Raw genomic sequence first — 18,941 nt, 5'->3', positions numbered from 1 at the left:
GAAACTTACATCTACGAACCAGGATGACTAATCAGACTGATGCAGAGTGATGCCAGACGTTCCCTCCAGCCCAACGATCACATTCTCTGCTTATGAGCAAATGATACGGGCAGCCACATTAGTTGACTGTGGCTTGGTGCTTAGCACGAAGTCTGGCTTAATTGGAGGATTAAAAGAATTGTTGAAGCCGTAGTAGATGGTTCATTCACCAAGCTGCCGGTAACGCTGCTGAGCTAGCCTTGGAAAGCAGATAGGAACAGAGGGCAGCTGGGGAGCCAGACCCAGGCCAGAGAGAACACCGGCCTGTCCTGCCAACAGCTGACAGACACTCGACTCCTTCGCTCGCAGGTATCGGCTGGAAACTGGATGTTGCCACCGCCGTGGCTGCTGCCAGAAAGAATTCTCACTGTCCCCTGCTCCAGATTCAAATCTATGGCAGGTGGATCTGACTGGCCAAGCCTGCGTGCTCATGGCCTCCCACTAGGAATATTGGAAAGGCCAGTGTCTTAGCTTCGGTTTCCCCAGAGGAAAACCCCAAGGTAAGGATTCAAGTGCAAGTAGTTTCCTTGGGAGCGACACCAGGAAGTACCAGTAGGGAAGTCAGGTGTTGAGATAGGAAAGGGGAGGGGCCTGCTCTGGGCAATCGGGGCTCATCCTTCTTGGGAAGCTCAGGGCGGCAGTTAAGACCCTCTTGGAGTTGTCCCACCTGAGGGGTGAGGAAACTGGAGTTCTAATCCATCAATTCCCATCTGTCATTGGTTGAGGGTGGCCTTAACCCCGTCCCCCAGGGGATGTTAATTCCTGCGCCCTTCCAGTGTGCCCTGTATGGCGAGTCACACGTGCTTGCATTGGCATATACAGGGGCCATGAGTTCCGAGTGCTTCTGTGCGGGCATGACAGCATCTGCTACAGTGAGTGCCATGCAGTTTTAGCTGTTCAAGTGACAGTGGGGGGGGGGGCCTGTCTCCCACCTAGGTTCAGAGAAAGGGGTTCTGATGCCGGCAACTACAAATATGACAACATTCTCTAATGCCTTTTACTTTATCTGCCAAACTCTCCTTTCTCCTCTGCTGCTGTCAAATTCTCCGCACCCCTAAAACCTGGTGGTTCCCGCGGGAGTGACCACTTTTTATCATGGTCACTGCACACTGTTAATTGGTCCAAAGTGGTACCTGACCCAAGAGAGGGCAAGTTAGAACTCTTCCCTGGAGTTTCCCAAACTAGAAAGGCATTGGTTTTTCCTTTCTTTTTTAAAAATAAATTTATTTATTTATCTATCTATTTATTTATTTTTGGCTGCCTTGGGTCTTCGTTACGGCGAGCGGTCTTTCTCCAGTTGCCGCGAGCGGGGGCTACTCTTCGTTGCGGTGCACGGGCTTCTCATTGCGGTGGCTTCTCTTGTTGCAAAGCACAGGCTCTGGGTGCGCAGGCTTCAGTAGTTGTGGCTCGCGGACTCTAGAGCGCAGGCTCAGTAGTTGTGGCCCATGGGCTTAGTGGCTACGTGGCATGTGGGATCTTCCGGGACCAGGGATCAAACCCATGTCCCCTGCATTGGCAGGCGGATTCTTAACCACTGTGCCTCCAGGGAAGTCCCTCTTTTTTTTTTTTTAAATCCAACTTAAGTCTGGAACTTGAGATGCAAAATTCAGAAGCTCTGAATTCACAGACCTGAGCAAAAGAAGGCGTCTCGGTGGCATTCAAGTATCCAATATGGAGACCCAATGGTTTCCATTTTTCCTACCTCTTTACTTTCCTGGGATTCTGTGATCCAACTCATTGTCCTTTTTGCCTAAGCTTACAACCCAAAGAATCCTGATTACCATGGTGAGCGTAGAAATAGAAGGAGGGAGGGGGATGGTTACGGCAGGTAGAGCTTCCTGGGAAGCAGACCTACCCCCGGAGGAGTGGGCACGTGACATGTCAGAAGTTTGTGGAGGAAAGCTCTTGGAGCGAACTCCGGTCGGGAGTGAAGGAAGCAAGATATAGGGCAGAGGAGGAACTGGGACTGCGATGGCCACAACTCAGAGGTCTCGGCCACCCCCATGGGGGCTTGGGAGCTGAGGTGGCCTTTCAGAGTTGTCCCTGTTGGGGTGAAGACCTGGGCCTGTGTACCCCTAGATGATCAGCCATTGGATGCGGGAGACGGGGGCCGACCTGGGATGAGGCAGCTCTCTGCATCTGAGGCAATCCCTGCAGAGGCAGACAGGTGAGGCCTCCCTGCCGGCAGCTCTCTCAGCAGCTGGGGGAGCAGCCCCGGGGTCCTGAAGGGGAACGTGGTGGTACATCCCAGCATCCACTACAGTGACTTTAAGAAACATCTCTCAGATAAGCCTGAACGAGGACTCCCGCCTAGCAGAGAGGACACCTTGCCGAGCTAGTCATAATCACGTACTGAAGGCTCTATGCTTAGAACTCGGCAAGCGACGTCTTCCTTTATCCCTCTCTGAGCCGGGAATTGCATCCTTATTTTCAGATGGCGAAGCTGGAGTTTGGAGAGTTAAGACTTGGTTCAAGATCACAGAGCTAAAGAGTGGCTGAGCCCAGTTTCAAAACACACCTCCCAAGTCCAGAGCAGGTGCCTTAGCCTCTGTGCCAGGGCTGGGACCCGGGTAGAGCCAGTGAGGCACCGACAGCACATCACCAAGTGCCCATCTTGCACTTCCATGACCCTGACAGTGAGCGCCTCTTTCAATTCGTCCCCTGGGTGCCTCGCTTGCCTCACCCAAGTCCCAGGGCCCCGCTCTCGGCTCTTGGGCAGAGGAAAGCCACATGCTCAAGGACCCTGAGCCACCCTGGAGTTGCTTGGTGGGCCCCACCAGCCTCTGCCTCCAGGTCTCATTTTTCTGGAAGGTCCCATGGCTAACCAGCCTCTTTTTTTCTTTTAGTCTTTTTGTCCAAACAGAGCATGCCCTTATGAACCTTAGGTTGGCATTTGGGAGCTCATTTGCTCTCCAGCTGGCCCGTCACAGCCCCTGGGCGGGGCTTCACCCCATAGCTAACGAATCACACCTGTTCTGTGCGCGTTGTCCCAGTTTAACTGCGCGGGTAGCCCTACAGCCGCTAGTTGGAGGTGTGGAGGCTTCACAACGGCCTCCGTATACGGACAGCCCCTGATAGTTCCTTTTCTGCCTATAAAAAGTCCTCAGACCTCGCCGACACACGCAACATACTGCATTGTAATTGTCACTGGCCTGCTCCTCTCCCCTCCAGGCTGGGTCCCTGCAGATCCAGTGGTGTACAGCAGCTTCCTCACCCAACGGTGCTCAAGATATGTTTCTTGAATGAAGATTATTAACCAGCCCTCCCTAGAGCTTAGTTCAGGTGAATCCACTGTCCCAGCTGGAGTGAAAATCGTGCCAGGCCTCCATCTGTTTTTTTGTTTTTGTTTTTCTTGCGGTACGCGGGCCTCTCACTGTTGCGGCCTCTCCCACTGCGGAGCACAGGCTCCGGACGCGCAGGCTCAGCGGCCATGGCTCACAGGCCCAGCCGCTCCGCGACATGTGGGATCCTCCCGGACGGGGGCACGAACCCGTGTCCCCTGCATCGGCAGGCGGACTCTCAACCACTGCGCCACCAGGGAAGCCCCCCCCCCCGTCTGTTTTAAATGATAGAAGGGCATTCCTACTCTCTGGGGAGAAACTGCAGAGATTTAATGAAATGTTTCTGCAGTTGAGGCTATGGATGACCTGTTGACGTGGTCTAAAGGGCTGTCGGTAGTTTAATGTCTTTCTGTACCATCAGTTCTGCACTTTGTACCAACTCAGCAAATCGGTCTGAATTCAGGCTACGGACAAGGACCTTGGAAATAATGTAGCTTCTGCAGGCTTAAGAAATGAAAGAATTTGAAAATGGTCCTAACAAATTCTGAGATCGTACCCTCTGCCATCCGGTACCTCCAAGGACTTGGCCCAGGATGGACTACAGCAGAACATACGGGTTCCCTGCCTCTGCTGCCTCCATCTGAGGGCTCCAAACCTTCCTCAAAGTGCCAGCCTAGAAGTGCTACAGCCCTCACCTGCCCCACCCCCTGTAGTTCTCCCTGCAGTAAGAAATCCCAAAGGCACGCTATTTCAGGGCAGGCTTCCAACCCTAGAGGCGGCTGTCGAGCTTGATGCAGTGAGGCAAGCAGGCTTTGGAATTAGAAGACTTGAGTGCCTCTGGCATAGCCATTGACTAACTGTGACTCAGCGTTTCCCAGAAAAGTTCCACGGAGTGCTAGGATTCTATGACATATTAAATAGGAAGAGTGCATCAGGTAGCTATTGCCCTGATCACAATGCCGCATAACAAACACCCTCGAAACTCAGTGGCACACGATGATTAACATTTAGTTTTTACTCATGCATCTGCTGGTTGGCTGGGGCATCTCTGCTCCATGGGTCTCATTCTGAGGTCCACAATGGAAAGGCAGCAGCACCCTGGGGAATATTCTTCTCACGGAGAATAAAGCACAGAAGAAAAATTTGCACAGAAACATGCAATGCCCCTTAAGGCCTACACTTGAAACTGGCACACTGTCACCTCCACCCTCATTCCATTGGCCAAAGCAAGTCACATGGCCAAGCTTGTGACAAAGAAGCTTACTTGGGATATCAATGGGACATGGAAGTTTACTCTTTCCATGAAGCTTTAGACAGAGGGAGTGAATTTTTGTCATATAATAACTGAATGTACTACAAGTTGCATGGGGAAAATGTTCTATGGTCAAATAAATTGGAGAAATTTTTTTTAGTGAAAAAGAGGTGGATGTTAGAGATTAGGGAGTGGTGTCAATTAATTTTTTTAAAAAGTGAAGCAGTTCTCAGAGGCTTTCATGTATATGTCTGTTCTGAACCTCCAGTTGGGAAGCATGGAATGTGATGTTTTCTAACATTTTTTCACCATGCCACTAGTGTTCCACAGAACCCACTTTAGGAAAGTTTGCTATAGATCACGGGCAAGTCACCTAACCTCTCTGAGCCCCAGGTATCCAGGATGTTTTAACAGGAATAATGATATCTACCTCGGAGGATGGTCTGGTAATCCCATGAGATAAGGTGTGTGTAGCATTGGACCACATGGCTGGGTGCATGAAGATGCCCATTCACTCATGAGTTCAGTCCTTCTAGAACCCCAGTTAGAAAGAGAGTTCCCGGGGCTTCCCAGTGGTTGAGAATCTGCCTGCCAATGCAGGGGACACGGGTTCGAGCCCTGGTCTGGGAGGATCCCACAGGCTGCGGAGCAACTAGTCCCGTGAGCCACAACTAGTGTGCCTGCGCGTCCGGAGCCTGTGCTCCGCAACAAGAGAGGCCGCGATAGTGAGAGGCCCGCGCACCGCGATGAAGAGTGGCCCCCGCTTGCCGTAACTAGAGAAAGCCCTCGCACAGAAATGAAGACTCGACACAGCCAAAAATTAATTAATTAATTAATTAATTTTAAAAAAAAAAGAAAGAGAGTTCCCTAGCATGGGGCAGGCCAGATCCGGGCCACTGGCGATCCATGCACTGAACTGGGCAGGCACTGGGTGGTAGAACCAGCTGCAAAAAGGGGAGAAAAGTCCCCTGAATGCTGACAGTGGTGACATACAGCAGAGGCCTCACAGATGGGGGGTCCTAAGAGACTACAGGGTTGTGATGGGGTGTGGGGTTCCGGGCCAGCAAGTTTTGAGAGACTCTACGCAAACTGATGTGGCTACCCGTGGGCCGTGGTATTTCAGGGAAGGCTCCAGTGGGCTGCTGGCCTGGACTGACCCCTGATTCTGACCCCGAGAAAAGGCTAGGCCTTCAGGTCAGAAATCAGGAGCCCCAGTCACAGAGCGGAGAGCTATGGGGGCAAGAAGCCATGGATATCATTAGACACCGACCCCCCGCCAGGCTTGGAGCACCGCCTGCTTCCAGTCAGAGCCCTGCCTTTTCCCTGTACCCTCCAAAAGTCTGTGGCCTTTTGCTCCTGTCTCGTCCCTGCCCAAGCCAGTGGGAGGCCTGGTCCTCTTTGCCTTTCATCTTTCCAAAGCAGGACCGGCTCTTCCTGTGACCTCCACAAACAATGAAACATCACAGTCATGAGCATAAGGCCATGAAGGCAGGAACAAAATTCACAGAAGATTTCCATTCCGCTCGGGTACGAGTAGGAAATTGTCTGTGGAGTGGCAGGCTTCTCCTCAGTGAGAAATGAAAACATGTGGTTTTCATTTCTCTGGGAAAAAAAAAAAAGACTCCAGGTGCTGTTCTCCAAAATCTCACCCCACCCCTGCCTTGGTAAGCTCCCAACTGCCCCAGTCTGTAGAAGTGCTAGTGCTGGGGCCGACAGCTTCCAGCATCTTCCACAGCCACAGCAACACATATGAAAGACTGTTACACACACTGGCGTTTCTTCCATCAAAAACACTCAGATATTTGTCCTCTGCATCTCTCAGGGTTGCACCACCTCCTTTCTTTGCCTGTGGCTGTGATGAACATTAGTTGAACAATATTTTCGGGTGGTTCAAGGATCCTTACCGTCGAATCCCAGGTAACATGTCTCAGACGCTTGCAGGGCTGTGCCCCGGGTCTCGGTGTCTCTGAGCCACCAAGATGGTACAACGGCAACTCGGTGGGAGTTTTTGTTGTTGTGTTTTGGTTTAGACATTCTTTAAAGGAAACAGATACCACATCTTTTTCCTTTGGGGAAATAACTTGAGAGGGAAGTGAAATCCTGGGAATATGCAAATGCATCCTGAAAATGAAAACATATTGTGGAAAGAAAATTATAAGAGTAAGAGTTCCCTCAAAATATCTATTTGAAGGAAATATTGTTTGAATGGAAAAGCAAGGTATCTGGGCAGGTAGGATCACCCAGTGCTGAGGAAGCAATAACTTGTTCTTTGGGGGATGACGTAAAATCTCTTATGAGCACAGCCTCTGCAGCGAGGTGGCCCACCGCGGTTAGGATCCCAGCTCTGCTACTTACCTGTCATGTGACTTTGAGCAAGTTACTTAATCTCTCTGTGCCTCAGTTTCCTCCTCTATCAAATGTGGATACTAATATACTAATATACTAATACTAATACCACCTCATAGGGTTGTTATGAGAATTAAATGAGTCCAGTTTGTACAGCTCTTGCTACAGTGTCTGGTACATGGTAAGCGCCAAGCGTTCGTGAAATAAAACTTCAGGAAGAGGGCTGCCCTGAGAACATGATGGATGCCAACACCCAGGACACACTGGAAACGTGGGAAGCGCTCATCTTTCTTCTCAGTGTTTTGTCTTCACAGACCTCACCCAACCTCCCTTTTCTCCATGCCCTTATCTCCACACCAACACCCTCTTATGCTGACTTTTATGTATTCCACTTCCTTCTTTGAAAAGGGAATATGAAAAAAGAAAGAAAATGTCATTCTAGGAACCACAGCAAGAGGTGTTGCATTTTAATGGCAGAGAAAATACAAAGTCAAAGAAATGAAACTCTAATTGTAGAATTTGTGGTTGCTGGTGAGAGGACTGCTTGGTGAGGCAGAGGTGGCAGGGCTGAGAAGGCTGGGAGGGGAGGACAGAGGATCAACCTGAAATTCCTCCAGGCAGGGAACTGCCTACTGGCCCTGCCAGAAATGCCAGCCCCTACTGTGTACAAGGAAACATACTTCCCCTTAGGTCACTCCCATTCCAAATGGAGACCCACGCACATCCTAGACCAGTTCTTCCAATTATGGAAAAGGCCCCCAAATATCCCCTGATTGGCATACCACAAACGCCGCATCCCCGCGATAATGATGATGATAATAGCGTTGGTAATAGCCGCGATGCAGCTGTTACTCAGCCTTGTGCATCTTCAGAGCCTCCTGGGGATTGGCGGTATGCTAAGAATAGTCCTAGCACCAGCATTCAAGAGCAATCAGTTGACCCAAGTGAACCCCACAAGGTAGGATCCTGCTTGCTGAATGGGCTGCCAGGTGTGAGGGGAGGGATTTGCTGCAAAAGCTGAGCCCAAGAGGAGCCACGGCTGTGGGTTCAGGCTGGGAAACCCCGGAACAAGGACTGGGGAGAGACTTTTCTAAGTTGTGGCGATCAGATTAACCCCAGTGTCAAACCCCACCTGTACCCTGGCTCCTAGGACCAGCTCCCGCATCAACTCCACTGCCCAGAGCAGAGACGAGTCAGCCTCACGCACGGTCGGTGACTGGCGTGGAGAAGACACAGTGCCGTCGGCATAGATTAGCTCTAAGTGATGGAAAATGCCAACTAAGACTTGTGGAGCTCTCTTCCTCTCTCATGTAAATAAGGTTCAGCAGTGGATAGTTCAGGGCTAAAAGAGTGGCTTCACAAAGTCAACAGGATCAAGGCTATTATTATTATCATTGTATAATTTGTATTGTATTATTGTATAATTTGCATATGGTGAAATACACAGATCGTGAAGGTATAGTTTGATGAGTTTTTTGGTTTTTTTGTTTTTTTGGGTTTTTTTGCGGTACGTGGGCCTCTCACTGTTGTGGCCTCTCCCGTTGCGGAGCACAGGCTCCGGACGCGCAGGCTCAGCGGCCACGGCTCACGGGCCCAGCCGCTCCGCGGCATGTGGGATCTTCCCGGACCGGGGCACGAACCCGGTCCCTTGCATCGGCAGGCGGACTCTCAACCACTGCACCACCAGGGAAGCTCTAGTTTGATGAGTTTTGACAAATGTATACACCATGTGCTCAACAACACAACTGAGATATAGGATAGTTCCATTGTCTTAGAAAGTTTCTTCATGCCCTTTTCCAGTTGACCTCCACCACTCATAGACAACAACTGTTCGGACATCTATCACCAGAGAGGGAGTGGTTTTGCCTGTTCTTGAATTCCATATACTGGAGTCATACAGTATGTATTCTTTTTTGTCCAGTTTCTTTCACTCGGCATAATACTTTTGGGATTCACCCATGTAGTCATACGTATCAATAGTTTATTTGTATTGCTGAGTAGTATCCTATTGTATGAATATACGACAATTTGTATAATCACCCGTTAATGGAAATTAAGATCGTCTCCAGTTTGGGGCTATTATGAAATAAACTGTTATGAACATCTATCTGCACGTCTTTGTGTGGACATAGGTTTTTGATCTCTCTTGGGTAAATAGTTAGGAGTGAGATTGCTGAGTGTAGTGTATGTATATGTTTAATTGTATAAGGAGCTGTCAGTCTTCCAAATGATTCTACCATCTCAGGATCTTTCTATCTTGCTCCTCTACCATCCAGTGTACATGACTTCCACCTCATGGTATTAAATGGCTGCTTGAACTCCAGCCATCACATCCACATTCCAGCCCACGAGAAGGAAGATGGAGGTAGTGGTATGCTCCTCTTGTTTTAATAACACTTCCTGGAAGCTTCTCACAATACTTCCGCTTACATCCCATCAGCTAGAACTTAGTCACATAGCCATACCTGGCTGCAAGGGAGGCTGAGATGTGTAATTTTTATTCTGGAAATCCAAGCACCCAGCTAGATAATGGGGGTTTTATTATTGGGAAAGAAGAGGTATTATTGGGTGTTGGGGGGGCAAGAAACGGCACCTGCCAAGACAGGTGGCCAGAAATCGGGCAGGGACTATTTCTGTGCTGCTCAGAGAGGTTTCTCCAGAACCTGTCTTGGGTCTTGACTCGTGGTATGTGCTCAATAATTGTTTGTGAATGATGGAAGGAGGGAGGGGAAAGGCGGAAAGGAAGGAAGAGAAAAGTAGCCCTGGCAGCCAGCCCCACGACTTGAGAAAGTTCTCTGGGATCATTATACTCATCTGACAAGAGGGCTGTTTTTAAAATGTTTTCACAATGCTTCAATTTCTGAAGTTGTTTCAAAATATCTCTTGGAGGCCATTAAATGTCATTGTGTGAATCGTCAAGAGACTCCTTTAGTAGCCTGATAGGTAAGGGGCCTTTGACTCCGCTATCTGATGGAGATAGTTTGGGCCTCTTGTTTTTCAGTGCAGAGTAGGGGGTGTGTGTGTGCGCGCGCGTTTGCACGCATGCTTGCACACAAGACACCTTCTTTGGACCTTTTCCTGTCAGAGTCTCACAATTTGTGGTGGTGATAAACGTGTTGTCACCCAGGGCTTGTGCCTTGGATATTGAAATGAGGGCTGAAATGCCCGAGGGGAGGGGAAAAGAAGAGCGAGACAGCAAAGTTGCTGGAGAGCAGAGCTGTGGCCAAGGCAGGCAGGCGGCGGGAACTTTTGCAAGAGGCCTCGGTGTTTTCCAGCCGGGCGCCCCTTCAGCAAATGAGAGGGTCATCAGGTTATGTTATTTTATGGTCCAAAAGCAGATACGGTCCGCTGCCTCCGCTCTACCCTGATAATTTTGTTTTCCTGGCGGGTTTGCCATCAAGGATCTGACATGCCATTAGGTTTTTATCTCTGCTGCCCAAGGAGGGGCAACGGTGAGCGGGGTCTGCTTTTCATTAAAGTGAGAGTGGTTGCACGAGCACTTCTTTGAACAAAACAAGCACGGTTCACGACAAGGTTAGGGGAAGGCGGGGCGGAGGGGAGGTTATTAGTTATTACCTCTGCTTCCTTAGCGGGAGTGGAGGCTTCTCTCCTTCGGGGTTGGGGCCCCTCCCCGGGGGGCTGAGAACTAATTCTGCGCTCGGGCGATGATCCCCAGGCCCGCCTAAGAAGCGGCACCTTTTAATCATGTCCAATCCGGTGACATTGACTGTTACCCATTAGGGAACCGGCTGACACCAAGAAAGGCATTTCGCTTACAATCTGGGCCGGCGCTGGAGTTACAGCCCTGGAGGTGAGAGGCCCAATTTGGCTGGAGGGAGATCTGCCCCGGCAAGTTCACCCCATTCTGCCGGGGACACGGGCCTCCCGCCAGCTCTGAAGCTTCTGTCCGGTTTCTCTCCCCAAGTGAAAGTGGTGTCTGGGAGGGCCTGTGAGGAGGGTGAGGACGGGCGGCCCCAAACTGCCTCGGCCCCGTGTGGAAGGGCCTGGTACATTCTAGATCTTTCATGTGCATCACTTTCCTCGCAGCAGATCAAAACCAAGCAGAGACTCCACTCAGTAGCAAGTCTGAGTGGAAAAATATTCCGCACATATCTCCGTTTCTTCTTTACAGATGCAGGAGATGATGTTGGTGTCAGGAGGGGTCCCGGCTGTTTATGGCGCTTGCATAAACAGCCTGGCTGACTTGGTCCTCATAAGGGCTGCTTTAGTCAACCCAAGCACTCCAGGCCACCTCTTGTGTCGTTTCCATCAGCGACATCACGCTGGGCTGAGGCTCGGTGTGGCGTGTTAGGCTCCCACGAAACGTGCCATCCTGGCGGTGGGACTCTGAGCCTCCCTCCCAGCCTGCCCCGCCCCCGCCTCCTCCACGCTCTCACCCCACCCACCACTGGGTGCGATTTATAAGCACAGAAATCCCCTTAATCTCTGGGCTACGTGGTTTACTTCACCCAGGAATTCGGAGAGCTGCGTCGTCTCCCTCGCAAAGTGAATTATAACACGAGCATAGAATATTGATTCCAGGCGTGTGGAATTGTAATCCCCAAGTTCCCACGCAGCGCTCCCATCCATGGCGAATTGGCCCACCCTTTCCTCATGTCTGGGCAGCGAGGACAGATGACCCCCTGCGGCCACCACCGTTCAAGTCACGTGGGGGGCCCCTGCGCGCCCTAACGTCTCCATCACATGATTTTGTACCTGCTCTCGCATGTGTGACGTGCAATTCCGGTTTGTATTTCTGTGGGGACCGGCATCCATCGAGCATTTGAAAATCCCCTTGCTGCTGGCAAAGCCAAAGCCAGGCTGCCGTCTTCAAAATGTCACCAGACATTCACTGCAAGCAGGGATGAATGATGCTCATTGCCACGGCCAGGTTCGCTGGGGAGAGCACCTCACGGGGGCAGCCTGCCATGCCCTGGGAGGGAATTCCAGCTCCAAGCCTTGCCCGGGACTGTCCCAGGACCACCAGCCTGGGTCTCCAGAGATGCCATGGCTCTATTTGCAGTTAGCGTAGGTGTTAGCCCTTATGATCTGCCAGACCTTGTTTCCAGCACTGTGGTCCCAATAACTCCCTATTTCCTGGTTACAGGTGAGAATTGAGAGGCTCAGAACTGTTGGATGCACTGCTCAAGGGCACACAGCCTGTGTATGGGAGAAACACATCTGCTACCAGGATCAGTCTTTTATCTGCTTCTCTTTATTACGATATCACACCCAAAGGAGCTTCTGTCAATCTTCTGCATGGCTTTGACTATGCCCCAATATTATCACCAGGCCTAGGCACTGATATTTTAATGATGATACGACAGGAGCCCAGAGAGGTGAAGTGACCCGTGCAAAGACACACAGCTGCGTAGGTGGGGGGAAAGCAGGCACTGTAACCCAGAAGGCCACAGGCATTTATTGAGTGCCAGGTTTGTGCTAAACTTTGGGGACATCCAGCTGAATGAGATGCAGCCCCTGCCCACAGGAGACTGGCAGTCACATGGGCCAGATGGCAACGTACATGCTTACAGTCAGCCCTCAGTATCGGAGGAGGATGGGTTCCAGGACCCCGCACAGACACCAAAATCCATGCATGCTCAAGTCCCTTACAGTCGCGTCTCCTTATCTTCAGGGTCTGCATCCAAGATGTAGAGGGTCGATTGTATGTTTATTGAAAACGATCTGTGTATAAGTGGACCTGTGCAGTTCAAGGTATTGTTCAAGGGTCAACGGGATATGCAATTCCACGTGTGGAATGCTATTAGTATATGGCATGTAGAACAGGAACTCAGGGCTGGAGTGAGTCATTCACAGAGGAGGTGACATTTGAGTTGGTCCAGGGGAGGATGGGGAGGTATGAACCGACAGCGAGAGAAGTCCCTGAAAGCGCAGCTCCAGCCTCCAAGCCTTTCCGATGGGTGGCCGGTTCGCTGTGAACGACAGCCAGGGAATGTCAAACTGCCTGTCCCAGCCTGTAACTCAGCTCTGTCCAACAGAACTTTCTACAATCACGGAAGCGTTCTAGAGCCGTGCTGTCCAATATGATGGCCCCCAGCCGCCTGTCCCTATTGAGCACTTGAAATGTGGCTAGTGAGACTGAGGAACTGAATTTTTAATGCTGTTTACTCCTAATTTATATTTTAATTTAAAAAGCCACACGCCGCTAGTGTCCATATAGGACAGCACAGCTCTGGCTGGTTGTCCACTGCAGAGAGGTGGGAATACAAGATCAACCTTGTCAGGGGATGGCGGACCCATCTGGGTGTGGGTGGCCAGTGGACAGCTCTCCAGTACCGAAAGGCAAAGAGGGGAAGTGTGGACGGCACAGCCTGCCTCAGGGCCTTTGCCCTGGCTGTCTCCCCTACCTGGAACACTCGTCCCCCAGATACTCACATGGCCCACTCCCAAGCTCTCGTCACACCTTTATTCAAGCGCCACCTTCTCAGTGAGGTCTTCCTTGGACACCTATCTAGATTTGCAATCCTCAGACCTAGAGATAATCATACTAAGTGACGTAAGTCAGAATCAGAAAGACAAGCATCACATGACATCACTTATAGGTGGACTCTAGCGGTTCACACCAATGAACTGATTGACAACACAGAAAGAGGTCTCGCAGGCTTCAAAAAAAACCTTTCTGATTACCAGCGGGAAAAGATGTGGGGAAGGGATAAGGTCCCCTGACAAGGTTGATCTCCCTCGATTCCCCATCAATTTCCCCTGGTCTCTTTTTCTTCCTAGCCTTATTAGCATCTGCTATACTAGAGTTTACTTACTTATTTGGTTAATTATCTATCTCCCTCCACTTGAATGTGAGCTCTGTGAAGGTGGGTGGTTTTCTTTCCTGCTTTGTACTCTGTTCAACCTTCAGTGCCTAGAATGGTGTCTGGCACAATGCCATAATAAATATGGGAATAATGGAATGAAGGAATAAACGAATGAAAATCACCCATATCTCATCACCCAGAGGTAATCACTGCTAAAGATTGGCTGTATTCCCTTCCAGACTTTCTTCTATTGAACCTCCTTTTGACTGAGTTATGTAGAAGTCCTGTGGTCACCAAGAGAGAGAAGGGAGACAGTTCTCTCAGGATCTGTCTCCACCTACGATCACCTTGGTGGAGGCCTGGATCTCATCGTGGCCAGCCCAGAAATCAATGCTTTTAGTTCTCTCAGGGATAATCAGCCTCTGAAGGACTGACCTACACTAACCAGACTCACAAGAACCTGATGGATAAATCCAAAACCCACTTTACTAATCCCTACCCATTTCCAGTGATCCTGCCATCAAAGAACCCAGTACACCACACTGGAAATCAGGGCTTCACCTGGAAGGGGTGAGGTTTGTTGATTGCCCGCAGGGGCTAAATTAAGAATTTAGGGACCTCCAAGTGCTGAAAATATTATGGTGTCCTGCACCATTCCACGTGTTATTCAAAATAAAAGTAATGCTCAACTATAAAACAATGAAATTGCAATGAAAACACGGTTCCAATGTTTCCCATTATGACAACTTCAATGCTTTTAAACATGTATATTAAAAATCAAATTGGGGACTTCCCTGGCCGTCTAGTGGTTAAGATGCTGCACTTCCACTGCCAAGGGTGCGGGTTCTATCCCTGGTCGGGGAACTAAGATCCCACATGTCGTGCCGTATGGCCAAAAATAAAAAAATAAAAATCAGATTGCTTCTTTTAACAATCACCTTTCTTCCTCCTGCTTTCTTGGTGCCCTGAGCATGTGCTTGGGATTCCTCCCCAAGCATTATCTCCCCAACATGCTTTTCCCCATCCTTGCGGCAAAAGGACTGTGATTTTTCCCTTGGGGACCCTTCCTTCATTACCAGCCAGAGCGATTTGTGGGGGTGGACCACCCCTCCACCTCCAGGGGCAGAGTCAATGAGATGTGAGGAGAAATTGAGTGGAACATCTGAGAAAGCCTCTTGGGCAGTGTGATGTAAAGATGCTTAAGATTTGGTGTTAGGTAGAATTCTGTTATCATAAGGAGGGTCTTGGGGCAAGTAGGGGTTGGAGACAACATGGCATAATTCAGAGAAGAGAGATGAAGAGAAACCAGGTGCTTGGTAGAATTTGTGCTTCTGGATCAAACTTTGCCTAAAGCCCACATTTCTCCTCAACTTTTTTTTTTTTTCAGTTACTTGAGCCAATAAATTCCATTTGGGTTTGAGTTAAATTTTCCGTCACTTAAAACCAAAAGATTCCTAACAGATATACCTTAGAAACAAGAATCATAGCATAGAGAATTGAACAGACCTCAGCACCTTTCTAGATGTACTAAGACTGACACATTTTTGCAATGTGTTCTTTTAGACCCTATAAAGAGTCTTCATAGAGTCTTCCTTTCTGTTAAGAGTCATATCATCTTGGTTGTGGTATAACTAATTAGATCACTTTAGAAACTCCGTGAGGGCCAAAATTTGGTCTGTTTCATTTACTGCAGTATCTTCAACATCTAAAACGATGACTGGCCTCCAGTAGGCATTCCGTAAATATTGGCTGTCTGCCTGCCTAAATGAATGATGAAACTGAAACAAAAGAGAGTCAACCTGCCCAAATCACATAGCTAGTTACTGAGATAATAAGATGGGAAATCTACCATATTACCCCAGCAACATGCTTATAAGCATTGTTAATTCATCAGAGAGAGGGAAAACGACTAACATTTGCTGTGCTCCTTCCCTAGAGCAGGAAGAGTTTGGGTGTGTTTATAGCCAGAATCTTAATGTTATATGTGAAACCCCCAGTATACACATACCATACCAAGAGCTGTGTATTACTACTCTCGTTTTGCAAATGGGGAAACTGAGGCACCAGAATTTAAGCTACATTCCTAAGATCGCAAAGCTACTGGCAGCAAATGCGGCTCAACTTTTCCAACATGGAAAACACTTCCGAGGGCGCCCGGGATGTGGTCAGCTCTTGGAAGATTCTGAAGATAACGAAAGTCATGCATACCAGGTAGGTTTTTATTAGATTCCATTTCAGAGGCTGGTATTTTGGGACCTAGACCCACAAATCTGGAGGAGAGAGCCTCCCCTGCACAAATTACACACGTGTGTGTGGGAGGGAGGGGAACGCACAGCAGTGTGACGGCTGCAGTGTCATGGTCCGTGCGAGCTGTACGTGAGTGTGTGTACATGACCATGCGTGTATGTAAAGGAGTGCGTGTGTGTGCGCGTGTGTGTGTGTGCGTGTGTGTGCGTGTGTGTGCATGTGTGTGCGTGTGTGTGTGTGTGTGTGTGTGTCTTTTCACATAGTCTCAAAGCTACAGGACTGTTATTTCTGTGGTCCTGCCCTGGTACAATGTAGACACCTCACAATGAAGGGAAGTGATAGAATCTTCTGGTCACATCCAACCACCCAGATATGTTGCTAGTATGGCCACAATTTAAGCAGAGCCTGCTTACTACCTCTGAACAGAAAACGACAGAAGAGTCCGGGCTCTGGTGCCTAGGGGAACTCAACATAAACCAGAAGTATGGCCCTTCCTTCCACCCTAAGCAGTGTGAATTCTCACACCCTGGTCTGTCCAGTTGCTTTCCCTTGCTCCCTGTGCGCTCAAAGTGGCTTCATTTAGTAACGCTTCAAAGGGCCGTGGGAGTGACACCAAGCTCAGTTCTGTGGGAGGGGCCCTGTGGGGATTCAGAAGGAACCCCAGTGACCCTTACGCTTGGTGACCTTGAAAAAGCCTGTCCACTCTCTGGGCCTTGGCACCCTCGTTTGGGGAAAGGGGTGATGGATACAGAGCTTCCAAGCCCCCTCGTTCCACGGCACCAAAGCAGAAACTTTAGGTTGCAGAGATGAAAACCTACTAGGACCGTGGCTCTTCAAATGGGGAGGATGGGGCTCTGGTTGGGAGCGTCCACTGAAGGGCACCCATAATTCTGAATGCGGCTCAAGGCCTCACCCCTGGCCTGGTTTGGAGGCTGCTGGATGGTGTACTGAGGAGACATCGTAAGGAAAAGAGGTGGGGAGGGAGGATGGGAGGAATGCCCAGATTTCACAAACACCGACTTGCATAGGCGGCTGCCTGCTTCTCCCCACTTGGCAGGGAAAAACATAAAAGTGTATGTGTGTGTGTACTTTTTTTTTTTTTTAACTCACGCAGGTCACAGGGGAAACTGAGAAAGTAAACATCTAAGAGAAAGAAAAGATTTCTCTCCTTTGTGTTTTTTCTTCTGTCGAGCCAAGCGCCCCAGAAGGTATTGCAAAGGGCGGGGCCTGGGGCCCGGGGAGAGGGCAGGGTGCTGTGAACGCCCCCCTCCTGCCTTTGAAGGCAGCTGGGCCTCTCTGTAAACACAAGTGACTTCTGACTTCTCACAGCTCTAAAAATAATCAGAGTGTGGCGTGTTCTAAATCAGGAACAAAGAAGAAACAAAGGGTTAATGAGAGGACACGAGTTTGATGTTTCGCTGGATAAACACAGAATTAGCTAGGAGCAAAGGCGCCAGGCGCTGGCCTTTGCCAGGAGGTAACCAGCACAGCTTTTAGTCCTTGAAGTTCTGTGCATTACTGTTTCTTCCTCACATTCGAAAAGGGCACCTCACACCCTGCTCTCTGGACCAGCCCCCTTCAAAACCGTCACCCCTCTCCGGTAACTTCATCCCTCCCCACTTCACATCAAAGCCTCGCTGTGAGATCTAACTCATACTAACTTGTGAGTGACTGATATGGCCTCAGCAGTCCCAGAGGCTCTTGCTTACCAGGAGGTTCACTTTCTCTGCACCCTTCTTGCCACATTCTCACAACACCTCTAAGGACCTCATTACCACGCCCATGTTACAGAAGAGGGGACAGAGGGTGACCTTAACTTGCCCACAGCCTCAGCTCCAAGCAATCAGATCTGAGAGCCCAAACTCTTAACCCTCACTCGTCTGCATTGCAGGCCAGGGCATTGAGTAGTGAGGCGTTCCCTAGAGGCTAAGAGACCCAGGGCTGACGTTCACCGCAGTCATTCCCTGTGCCTCTCAAAGACCCGCCCTCTCAAAAGGGGCGAGCTGTTGTCCCCTAGTGGTATTGACCTTTGGGGGATGTCCCTTCCCCACAACCCGAACCCCACACCCTGTGCCAGGCTCTTTCAGGAATCCAGTGCACACACACCCATCTGGCTCTTTGCAGCCTAACAAGTAGGTTCCTGTCCCAACCAAACATCATGCACCAGCGATCCCACTCTGCGTGTGTGGTGTGTGTTCTGGGGGTGGGGGAAGAAAGGAGAGAAAAGTGGGGGTGGGGGACAGGAAAAGCCGGGTGGTTAATCATCGCTGCGGGTCTTTTTACTAATCCCATTTAACTAGCAGGTCACAGCTCCCGGCCTAGAGGGGGCACTCAAAGAATACTTGTTGAATGGATGCATAGAGAAAGGAAGGAAGGAAGGAGGGAAGGAAGGAAGGAGGGAAGGAAGGAAGGAAGGAAGGAAGGAAGGAAGGAAGGTAGGAAGGAAGGAAGGAAGGAAGAACTAATGAACAAACGGACCAATAGCTACCTCCCCTCTTTTCTTCCACTGTGTTCTCTAAGTCAGCAATATTTCCTCATCCTGTGACGGTCATACCCATCAGATGGCGGTGCAGATTCTGAGTCAGTGTCTGGGGCGGCACCTGACATTGTGTGCGTCTAACCAGCTCCCAGATGACGTCAGTGCTGCTGGTCCGGGGACCACACTTTGAGTAATAAGGATCTAGGCCAGCCGGGTCTTACTCCTGGTTGTTGTTACCGTTCAAGGTCACAGAAGAAGAGGGTCTCATCTTTTCCATGGAATTATTTGGATTAAATTTCCCCAGCCATTTCATCAGTGTTTGTTTTTATTTTTATGGTACAGTTTTGGTCAGAGGTGTGTGAAGAAGATTCCACCTGCGCCGTCTTTTATCTCCTGAAGCCAATGAAGCTTAACCTCCAGGAGCCCTCACTTGTACAGGCCCCTTTTTGTCCATTTGCAAAAGTAAAAGTATCGTGTATTTGGACACACCTCAGGCTCTATGTGAGCCTGACTCCACCCTCACTTGC

Source organism: Tursiops truncatus, chromosome X (assembly GCF_011762595.2).
Source record: "Tursiops truncatus isolate mTurTru1 chromosome X, mTurTru1.mat.Y, whole genome shotgun sequence".
Taxonomy (NCBI): Eukaryota; Metazoa; Chordata; class Mammalia; order Artiodactyla; family Delphinidae; genus Tursiops; species Tursiops truncatus.
The sequence above is the reverse complement of the archived record's forward strand: the minus strand, read 5'-3'. Positions refer to the sequence as shown.